Source organism: Dasypus novemcinctus, chromosome 3 (genome assembly GCF_030445035.2).
Source record: "Dasypus novemcinctus isolate mDasNov1 chromosome 3, mDasNov1.1.hap2, whole genome shotgun sequence".
In the NCBI taxonomy this organism is placed as follows: Eukaryota; Metazoa; Chordata; class Mammalia; order Cingulata; family Dasypodidae; genus Dasypus; species Dasypus novemcinctus.
The window spans coordinates 70,159,535-70,169,034 of NC_080675.1; the positions used below are offsets into that span (position 1 = coordinate 70,159,535).

A 9,500-nucleotide genomic window follows, 5' to 3' on the forward strand; every position below is an offset into this window, starting at 1 on the left:
TTCTGGGGAATGAGGAAAGAATATTGGTGGTGTGGTACAATAATTTACTGTATTTTAAATTTGCATTTCCCTCATGTATAATGACGTCAATTCACATTATCATATACTTATCAGCCATTGAATACAATTTTTCTCCAAAAAAGTACTCAAGTGTGTCCACTTTTTGTAGGTTGTCTGTCTTTTTCTTGCTATTTCATGGGAGCGCTTTATAAGTTTTGCATATGATCCTTTTGTTGATTTTTCATGTTGCAAAAAAATCCTTTTATGAGGTTTGCACATTGATTCACTTACTTATGTTCTTTGATTAAAAGATATTCTTATTTCATATGTAATCCTATAATTCAGTGATTTTGGGCCTGATTAAAAAATATATGTGTAATCAAGATGATGAATACATTTTCCTACATTAACTTTAAAATTTTTAAATTGCATTTGCACATTTAGTATAACAATCTATCTGGAATTAATTTTGGTTGTGGAGGGAAGGGTCAAGACTAACTTTCTTCTATATAAATGTTAAATCTAGTACCATTTATTTAAAAATGTCCTTTTAACATTACCTTGAAGTCCCACTCATGCCAGAAATAAACTATGCATATTTGTATGGGTCCGACATACAAATCTTTATACTGTTCTTTTGATCTATTCCTTTATCCTATGTACACTATTACATTAATTAATGTATCTTTATAATAATAATTAGCACCTGCTAGAGTAAGTCTTATACTTGTCTGAATCAAGATTCTTCTTCAAGATTAATTTGCCTATTCTTTGCCCTTCGCTTTTCTGTAAAAAGTTAAGTTTTAGCCTGTCAATGGTACAAAAAAATGGTGGGATTTTGATTAGGATTCCACTGAATCTATAACTCAATATGGGGAGAATTGAAACAAAATATTCTCCAATCTACAAAGAGGATTTGGCTTTCCATAAATTTTGGACATCTTTAATTTCTTCAATGCCATTTAATTATTTGTCCTTTTAATAACATCTTGCACATCTTTTTTCATGTGTTCTTTGATCTTTGAAATTTGCTGGAGGCAATCTAAATTACTTTCTTTAGAACATATTTTCATATTCTAACTCTGTGCTAGTATATTGAGATAAAGATGAGGTTTGCCATACAGTGTTGTGGATTGAATTAAGTGCTCTGATTTAGACATATTCCTGGTCTTGCTCTGCATTGCTGTGGATGTGAAACCATTGGTAACAGTAATTCCTGAAGATTTAATTTTAGTTAAAGTGTGACCCAACTGAATTAGGTTGGGTCTTAATTTAGATTACTGGAGTCCTTTATAAGCAGAATGAAATTCAGACAGAGAAAGTCATGGGGAGAGCCAAATGCAAGAAGCAAGAAGTCAACAGAACCTGATAGAGAAGGGAGAGGACATTGTCTTCTTACAGGAAAGTTAAGAAATACAAGGATAGTTGGCCACTGAGAGAAAAGAATCTTTCTAGTTTCTGAAACTGTAAACCAATAAATCCCCATTGCTTAATCAATACATTGTATGGTATTTGGTTTAGCAGTCAGGAAAACTGAAAAACCAGTGACTTTTGTTGATTTCACTTATTAATTCTAATAGTTTGTATTTTCTACCTCACAATTATATTATTAATGAAATCATGTTTTCCATTGCATTCTTATACCTTTTAATTTTATTATTATTATTTTGACTTATGACTCTAGAAAGGCCATCTAAGATAATGTGGACTAGAGATGTTAAAGTGGAGATCCTTGTGTCTTAGTAATTTCAGTAGGGAGGCTTTCTGTATTTCACCGTTAAATGTAATATCTCTATAAGTTTTTTAAATTGCTCTCTTTTTCAAAAGATACATAGATCACAAAAACAGTTACATTAAAAAATATAAGAGGTTCCCATATACCTCATCCCCCACCCCATCCCCACTCCTCCCACATCAACAACCTCTTTCATCATTGTGGCACATTCATTGCATTTGGTGAATACATTTTGGAGCCCTGCTGTACTGCTCGGATTATGTTTTACATTGCAGTTTACACTCTCCCCCAGTCCATTCAGTGGCTTATGGCAGGATATCTAATGTTCAGCATCTGTCCCTACAATATCAATTAGGACAACACCAAGGCCTGAAAATATCCCCATATCACTTCTCTTCCTTCCTCTCCCTGCCCTCAGCCACTACTGTGGTCACTGTCTGAACATCAGTGCTACAATTTCTTCCATTGCTGAGTCACAATAGTTCTATAGTAGAATACCAGTAAGTCCACTCTAATCCATATTTTATTCCTCCATCCTGTGGACCCTGGCATGATGATGTCCACCCCACCTCTATGTTGAGAGGACCTTACATCCCACATAGATGATGGATTTTATAAGGTTAAATAATATTTTCCCATATTTCTAATTTGACATTTTAATCATGAATAATTTTTAAATGTTATCAAATTTTTGTTGTAGCAAATATTTTTTCTCTTTTATTCTGTGAAGATGATAAATTACAATGACAATTTCGTATAGTTAAACTACACATACATTAAAAACATTAATTTATTTTGTTGTCATATTTTGGACCATTACATTTATGAACATGAGTGAGTTTGGCCTTAATATTCCTTTTTGCAAAACGATCTTATAAATGTTATTCTAGGCCTATAAAATTAGCTGGGAAAGTTTCCCTCTTTTATGTAATTAAAAGGGTCGTCGAAAGATTGTACTCTTTCCTAATTTTTCTCTGAAATTCACTGGAAAAACTATATTTTTAAAAGGGTAGGTTTTGTTCTAATGACAATTTTATTGAGATATAATCAACATACCATAAAAAGCAGGGAAGGTAGTTTTAAATAAAATGGATTTTTGTAATAGATTAAAGTTGACTCAGAATTTCTATTTCCTATGGTAACTTTTATAAGGATTTTCCCCCTATTTATCTGTTCATATCCCTATCAATTTAACAATGAATGATAAACTTGATGTGTTGTTATTCTTAGTGTCCTTTTTATGTTTTTAAACATCACATTTCCAGTATCGGCAGTATGTGTCCTTTGTCATTTTGGTGTTTGTTATTTGACTTCTCTTTCTCTCTCATCCCCCTCCGCCCAGTCTCTCTTTTTCTCTCTTTACTTAGTAAACCAGCATCTCCTCTATTTTCCTTTACCTTTTTTCCCTATTTGTCATGTTATTTTATACTTCACTTTATATTTTAAATTGGATATGTACAAAATTGGTATCTAGTATTTACTCCTTTCTATTATACAGATTTAGAGATAGAAATAATTCTATGAAGGTGGGCTCTTAACTGCATTCCTAAAGTTTTAATATACAATGCAATCATTAATTTTTAGTTTAAAATGATATCCATACCATATTTGTTTCTTCTTGCTAAATTGTGCACATGGATTTTTTTAGAGATGTTTTATTTATTTTCATAAAAATGTGCTTTTTCTAGAAATCTAGTAATTATTTATTTCTAGCATAATTCTTTTGTGGTCATACAAAATTATTTTCTGAGATTGTGTTACAGAGGCCAAATTATGTGGTTCACATGGATTTAAATATTAAAGGGAAATCTGGATATCCATTTTCAAAAAGGAAAGCTGGGTTCATCCATAACATCATCTGCTTGGATAAAATTAAAGGGAATACAAGTTTAGGTGTAAACATGAAGAAATCAAGAGACTAAGAGTAAACATGATAATAGTGTCATAAACTCAGATTAGGGATGTTTTTTCCCCAACAATTAATGTATTCCTTGAGGAAAAGTATTTAAAACTCATATAAAAGATACAGGACTTATAATTCTAATTTTTAAAATAAAAAGCTTCTGGAAATTTAGACAAAATTAACCTATAACATAGTAATTAAAGGATGTGAACACATATTTTACAGATAAAATGACAAATATCTCTAAATATTTATAGATTTATATATAAATATAGTACTCTATTAAAGGATTATTATGAGATTTATTATAAGAATTAGTTCACCTGTTTTTGGGAATGGGCAAGTCCAAATTCTTGTAGGGCAAGCTACAAGCTGGGAACTCTGATGAAGATTTATGATGAATTCCCCAGGAGAAAATGGATGGCTGAACAAGAGATGGAAATTCGTTCTTACTGCTGAAATCATCAGTCTTTCTTTTATGGCATTCAGTTGATTGGATGAGTCTTCTCTTATTGTTAAGGCAAATTCTTTAGTTGATTGTACATGAAATCAGTCAGAGATCCAATCATGTGACTGATAATTTAAATCCATGAAATGTCCTCATAATAACAAGTAGGGTAATGCTTGATTTTCAAACAACTGGACATGATAACGAAGCCAACTTGACACATGAACTTAATCACCACAAAATGCAAAGAAATTAAATATCTTTCATAAGTCAATCACTAACTAAAACTAGATTAATTTACCGCAAACTGTTTTTAGCTATTTGACTGGCAAAATCCAAAATTCTCACAAATAGTCTGTTGGTGAGCTCAAGGGATAAAAGTCACTTTCCTTTGTTAATGGTTAAAGGGAAAAATGACGCATATCTTCAGTTATATCTGCACATATCTAAGATGAAGCATGTGTACCCTATTCATAGAGCTATTCCTTGAAATGGCAGAAGAAGAAAAACACTAAAAAATTATTAAGTCCCTAAGTGGAGACCAATTATATAATTTATGATACAACAGCAGTCCTCCAAATGTGGTGCACAGACCCTTGGGGGGTTATCAAGAGACTTTCAGGGGATGTATTAATATAAGACTAGAAACATTTTAATAATAAAATGAAATGTCACTTGCCTCTTTCTCAGTCTTAATGTGTGCACTTTGTTCCAAAGTTAATGGTTGATAAAATGCTGGTGTTGCACCAAACTGTACTAAGAATATAATTAATTACTGTTTTAGGTTGCCAAAGGGCTGCCAATGCAAAGTACTAGAAATATGTTGGCTTTTATCATGGGGATTTATTTGGGGTCAAAGCCAAAAGTTCTGAGTCCATGAAATGTCTAAATTAAGGCAACATCTGTGTGCTTTCTCACCAAAGTTAGTTACTGTTGATCCTGTTTTTTGGCCATGTGGCAAATCAGGAGAGACACTGATCTCTGCTGAGGTCTCTACCTTCCTCTCCAGGATACCTTCTCTTTAGCCCAGTTCCAGGAGCTCAACTTTGAGCATCTAGGCAAAGGCTTCTCTCTTTCCAGGCCTCCTCTATCAGTCTCTGCTTTCTTCGTAGTTCAGCTGCAAGCTTTCAGGCTTATGGCTCATCTTTCCCTGGGCCTAACTCTTTGAGCTTCTCTGGGGCTTCTCCCCTTGCAGCTCAGCTGTGGGCAAACTGGAGGCCTTTCTCTTACATTGCAGGATCAAATATGGCAGTTCCCTTTTCCTGTGTGTCTATCTCGCTGTGTCTTTGTTTTAAATCAGACCCCGAAAGAGGGTAGAGACTCAACCTGAGTTTTGCCTCACAGAGCTAGTGCAATCAAAAAGGTCTCACAGCCACACAGTGAATTAATTTTTTGGGGGGCCTCATAAAAGAACTTCAAACTATCACAATTACTAATGCTATAAATTCCCATATGTACACAATTTTTATGACTGAATAAGAAGTGCACCTAAAGCACTTCTTAATGTTGAAGTGCAATGGTAGTCTGAAGAAAAGCAGTCATTTGAATGCAATAGAATTACCGTTTTCCACAGATTACATTATTGTATATATTGAAAAAAAAATCTTGTCATTAATCAATGAAACTATGTAAATTATATGTAAACAAAACAATTAACATTGATTTTAAAATCCACAACAGCACCAAATAGATCAAATAACCAGTAATTCTAATAAAATTATGTAAGAGTTCTACATGAAAAACATGCAGAGGAAAATTAAATAAAATCTAAATAAATGCAAATATATCCCATAAACCAAGGTTTGGAAATCCCAATAATGTTAAGAAGTTTTCTTTTAAAATTGACTTTTGGATTCAGTTGACTCCTAGTAACATATCAGCAGTGTGTGAATGCATGTGGTTATGTGTTTTAAAACTGTCAAACTGATTCTAGAAATTATTTAGAAATGTAAAAGATATAAAGAATCAAGGCCTTTTTGTAAAGACGAATAATGTGGAGGACTTAAACTACTATAGCCTAGCCAAGTTGACACATTAAATTAAGCATCATACTAAGTTAGGTTTTCAAACTTTGCTCTCCAATTATATGTTCTGTTTCATTTGTTATCATATTTCAAAATTTTAAAAAACTATTGATGTATATCATTTTTTTTGTCTTTGATAAGATAAATTATGTCTATATCATCTACATTAAGTTTTCATAACCTTGGTGCTATTGTCATTTTGGACCACATAAGTTCGAATTCCTTGCCACTGTACATACAGGGCAACACCTATTACAGTGATGAAAAGCAAAATGTCAAAAACAAAGTTTCACAATATTTTTCATTTTTTAATACAATTTATTTTTACTTATTTTTTCTAAGTTAGTATGTAAACTATTTCTAATCTTTAAACCTATTACTACTATTTCATTTTCCTATTAATTGAATTTGGCAATATATTAGGCTTTATTTTTGAAGATGTTTTGGACCACAGGGGGTTCAACTATGGCAGAGGAGGAATGCTGGTGTGGAGTATTATTGATGGGGGATACATGGTTGGGAGGGAGTTCTCCAGGGCATGTATATAGGGTATATAAAATGTTCAGATATTCGTTGGGCATTTTCATAGTAGTTACAGTTACAAAGGACAACTGAGGAAGTGAGGAGTTCCTAGCCAGCTGTCACATTCCCCAACGGAACAGCAACAATCCCCCAAACGCCAGGGCAAAGACCAGTGAAGATGGATGCTCCAATGATGAGCCGTGATACTAATGACTATACTATGCTTATGAGCCTGAAACATGAACTGGGCCTACAACTGCAGAGTCCCTAAGAGTAACCTCCTGAGAGCCTCCACTTCGCTCAAAAGTGTCCGCTGCGCCTCCACCACCACCCTCATAGGCTCTGCCCTTCCTACTCCGCAGAAGCTTTCCCCTCAGACATTCATCCCCTCCTTCCCTGAGCTCTGCTTCCGAGCTCTCCCTCCAAGAAGTCCGACTTGCCCATGGTCTTCCCACCTCTTCCCTCAGAGGCCACTCGAGCCTGCCACATTCCCGCCCCCCAGACTGCAGATTCTTCCTCCCACCACACCCCCTTCACCCCGTCGCCTCGCTCCCTCCCGCCCGCTCGCAGTCCCCTCCCACGCAGATCCCGGAGCACTGAGGGGCTCCGGGCTAGAGCCGCGTGGGGGAGGCGCCGAGCGCTCCTCGGGACAGCGGAGGGGAGAGAGTGAGGCCGCTCAGGCACACACTCGGGGGCTGCCCGCCTGGCCGCAGCTGCCCTAGCCCTGGAGGAGGAGGAGCCGGGTCCAGACACTGTGAAGACTGAATGAGACTAAGTAACTATGGTGACTGGCACTTATAGCTGCTGCTGGTGGTGACAATGTCAAATAACGGCCTAGATATTCAAGACAAACCTCCAGCCCCTCCGATGAGAAACACGAGCATTAGGATTGGAGCGGGCAGCAAAGATGCTGGAACCCTAAACCATGGTTCCAAACCTCTGCCTCCAAACCCAGAGGAGAAGAAAAAGAAGAACCGATTTTACCAAGCCATCTTACCTGGAGATAAAACAAATAAAAAGAAGGAACGGCCAGAAATTTCTCTTCCTTCTGATTTTGAACACACTATTCATGTTGGTTTTGATGCTGTCACAGGTGAGTTCACAGGGATGCCAGAGCAGTGGCCCGTTTGCTTCAGACATCAATATCATCAAGTCAGAGCAGAAGAAAAAAACCCAGGCCCTTCTGGATGTGTTGGAATTTTACAACTCAAAGAAGACCTCCAGATGAGCTTTACAGATAAACCAGCTGAGAACTATAATTCTTCAAACACTTTGAATGTAAAGACAGTGTTTGAGACACCTACAGTGCCGCTAGTTTCAGAAGATGGGGATGTTGATGATGATGCTACTCCTCCTCCAGTGATTGCTCCCCACCCAGAGCACACAAAATCTGTATACACACCGTCTGTGATTGAACCACTTCCTATTACTCCAACCCGGGATGTGGCTACATCTCGATTTCACCTATTGGGAATAACACCGCTCCACCAGATGCTCTAACCCGGAATCCTGAGAAGCACAAGAAGAAGCCTAAAATTTCTGATGAGGAGATCTTGGAGAAATTACAGAGCATAGTGAGTGTGGGCGATCCTAAGAAGAAATATACACGATTTGAAAAGATTGGACAAGGTGCTTCAGGTACTGTATACACTGCAATGGATGTGGCCACAGGACAGGAGGTCGCCATTAAGAAAATGAACTTTCAGCAGCAGCCGAAGAAAGAATTGATTATTAATGAGATTCAAGAACCCGAATATTGTAAACTACTTGGACAGTTGCCTCGTGGGAGATGAACTGTGGGTCGTCGTGGAGTACTTGGCAGGAAGCCCTTTGACAGATGTGGTGATGGAAACCTGCATGGATGAAGGGCAGATTGCAGCTGTGTGCCTTGAGCACCTTCAGGCTCTGGAGTTTCTGCATTCAAACCAGGTCATTCACAGACCTGGTGACCACATCCTGTTGGGAATGGATGGCTCTGTCAAGCTAACTGCTTTTGGATTCGGTGCCCAAATAACCCCAGAGCAGAGCAAACAGAGCACCATGGTGGGAAACCCATACTGGATGGCACCAGAGGTTGTGACACAGAAGTCCTACGGGCCCACTGTTGACATCTGGTCCTTGGGCATCATGGCCATCGGAATGATTGAAGGGGAGCCCCCATACCTCAATGAAAACCCTCTGAGAGCCTTGTGCCTCATTGCCACCAATGAGACCCCAGAGCTTCAGAACCCAGAGAAGCTGTCAGCTATCTTCTGGGACTTTCTGAATCGCTGTCTTGAGATGGATGTGGACAAGAGAGGTTCAGCTAAAGAGTTGCTGCAGCATCAAGTCCTGAAGATTGCCAAGCCCCTCTCCAGCCTCACTCCACTTATTGCTGCAGCAAAGGAGGCAACCAGGAACAATCACTAATGCCACACTTACCCCAGACTGATTGTGCCAAGCCTTCCGTGAAATAAATGCTCAGTTCAGAATTTCCAACCCTTGATGCCCTCTCCTCCTTGCCTTGCTCCTCCCATTTTCTGGTCTAGAGCTTTTAAGACTTGATCCTTCAGAACCATGTGCTCAGCTTTAAAGAAAACTGCAACTGGTATGATTAATCAGATCATGGCCATTCCTAAATAAGGAATTTCCTTCCAACTTGTGGAAGGAGGATGGTTTAATGATCAAGTGTTTATATGAATAAACTTGGACTCTTATTTCTAAAAAAAAAAAAAAAAAAAATGTGGCCACTCTCTAAGGCCACTCTTTAAGCCAAACTCAGCATGTAAATGCATTACCTTCCCCCCAACATGGGACATGACTTCTGGGGATGAGTCTCCCTGGCACAGAGGGATTACTACCAATCACTACCTGATGATGCAACTAGAA

The 9,500-nt window shown here is 37.5% G+C and overlaps 1 pseudogene; it reads left to right on the forward strand.

Moving 5' to 3' along the window:
* The first annotated feature begins 7,451 nt into the window (after window positions 1-7,451).
* LOC101441507 (serine/threonine-protein kinase PAK 1 pseudogene) lies at window positions 7,452-9,041 on the forward strand (annotated as a pseudogene).
* Window positions 9,042-9,500: the final 459 nt, after the last annotated feature.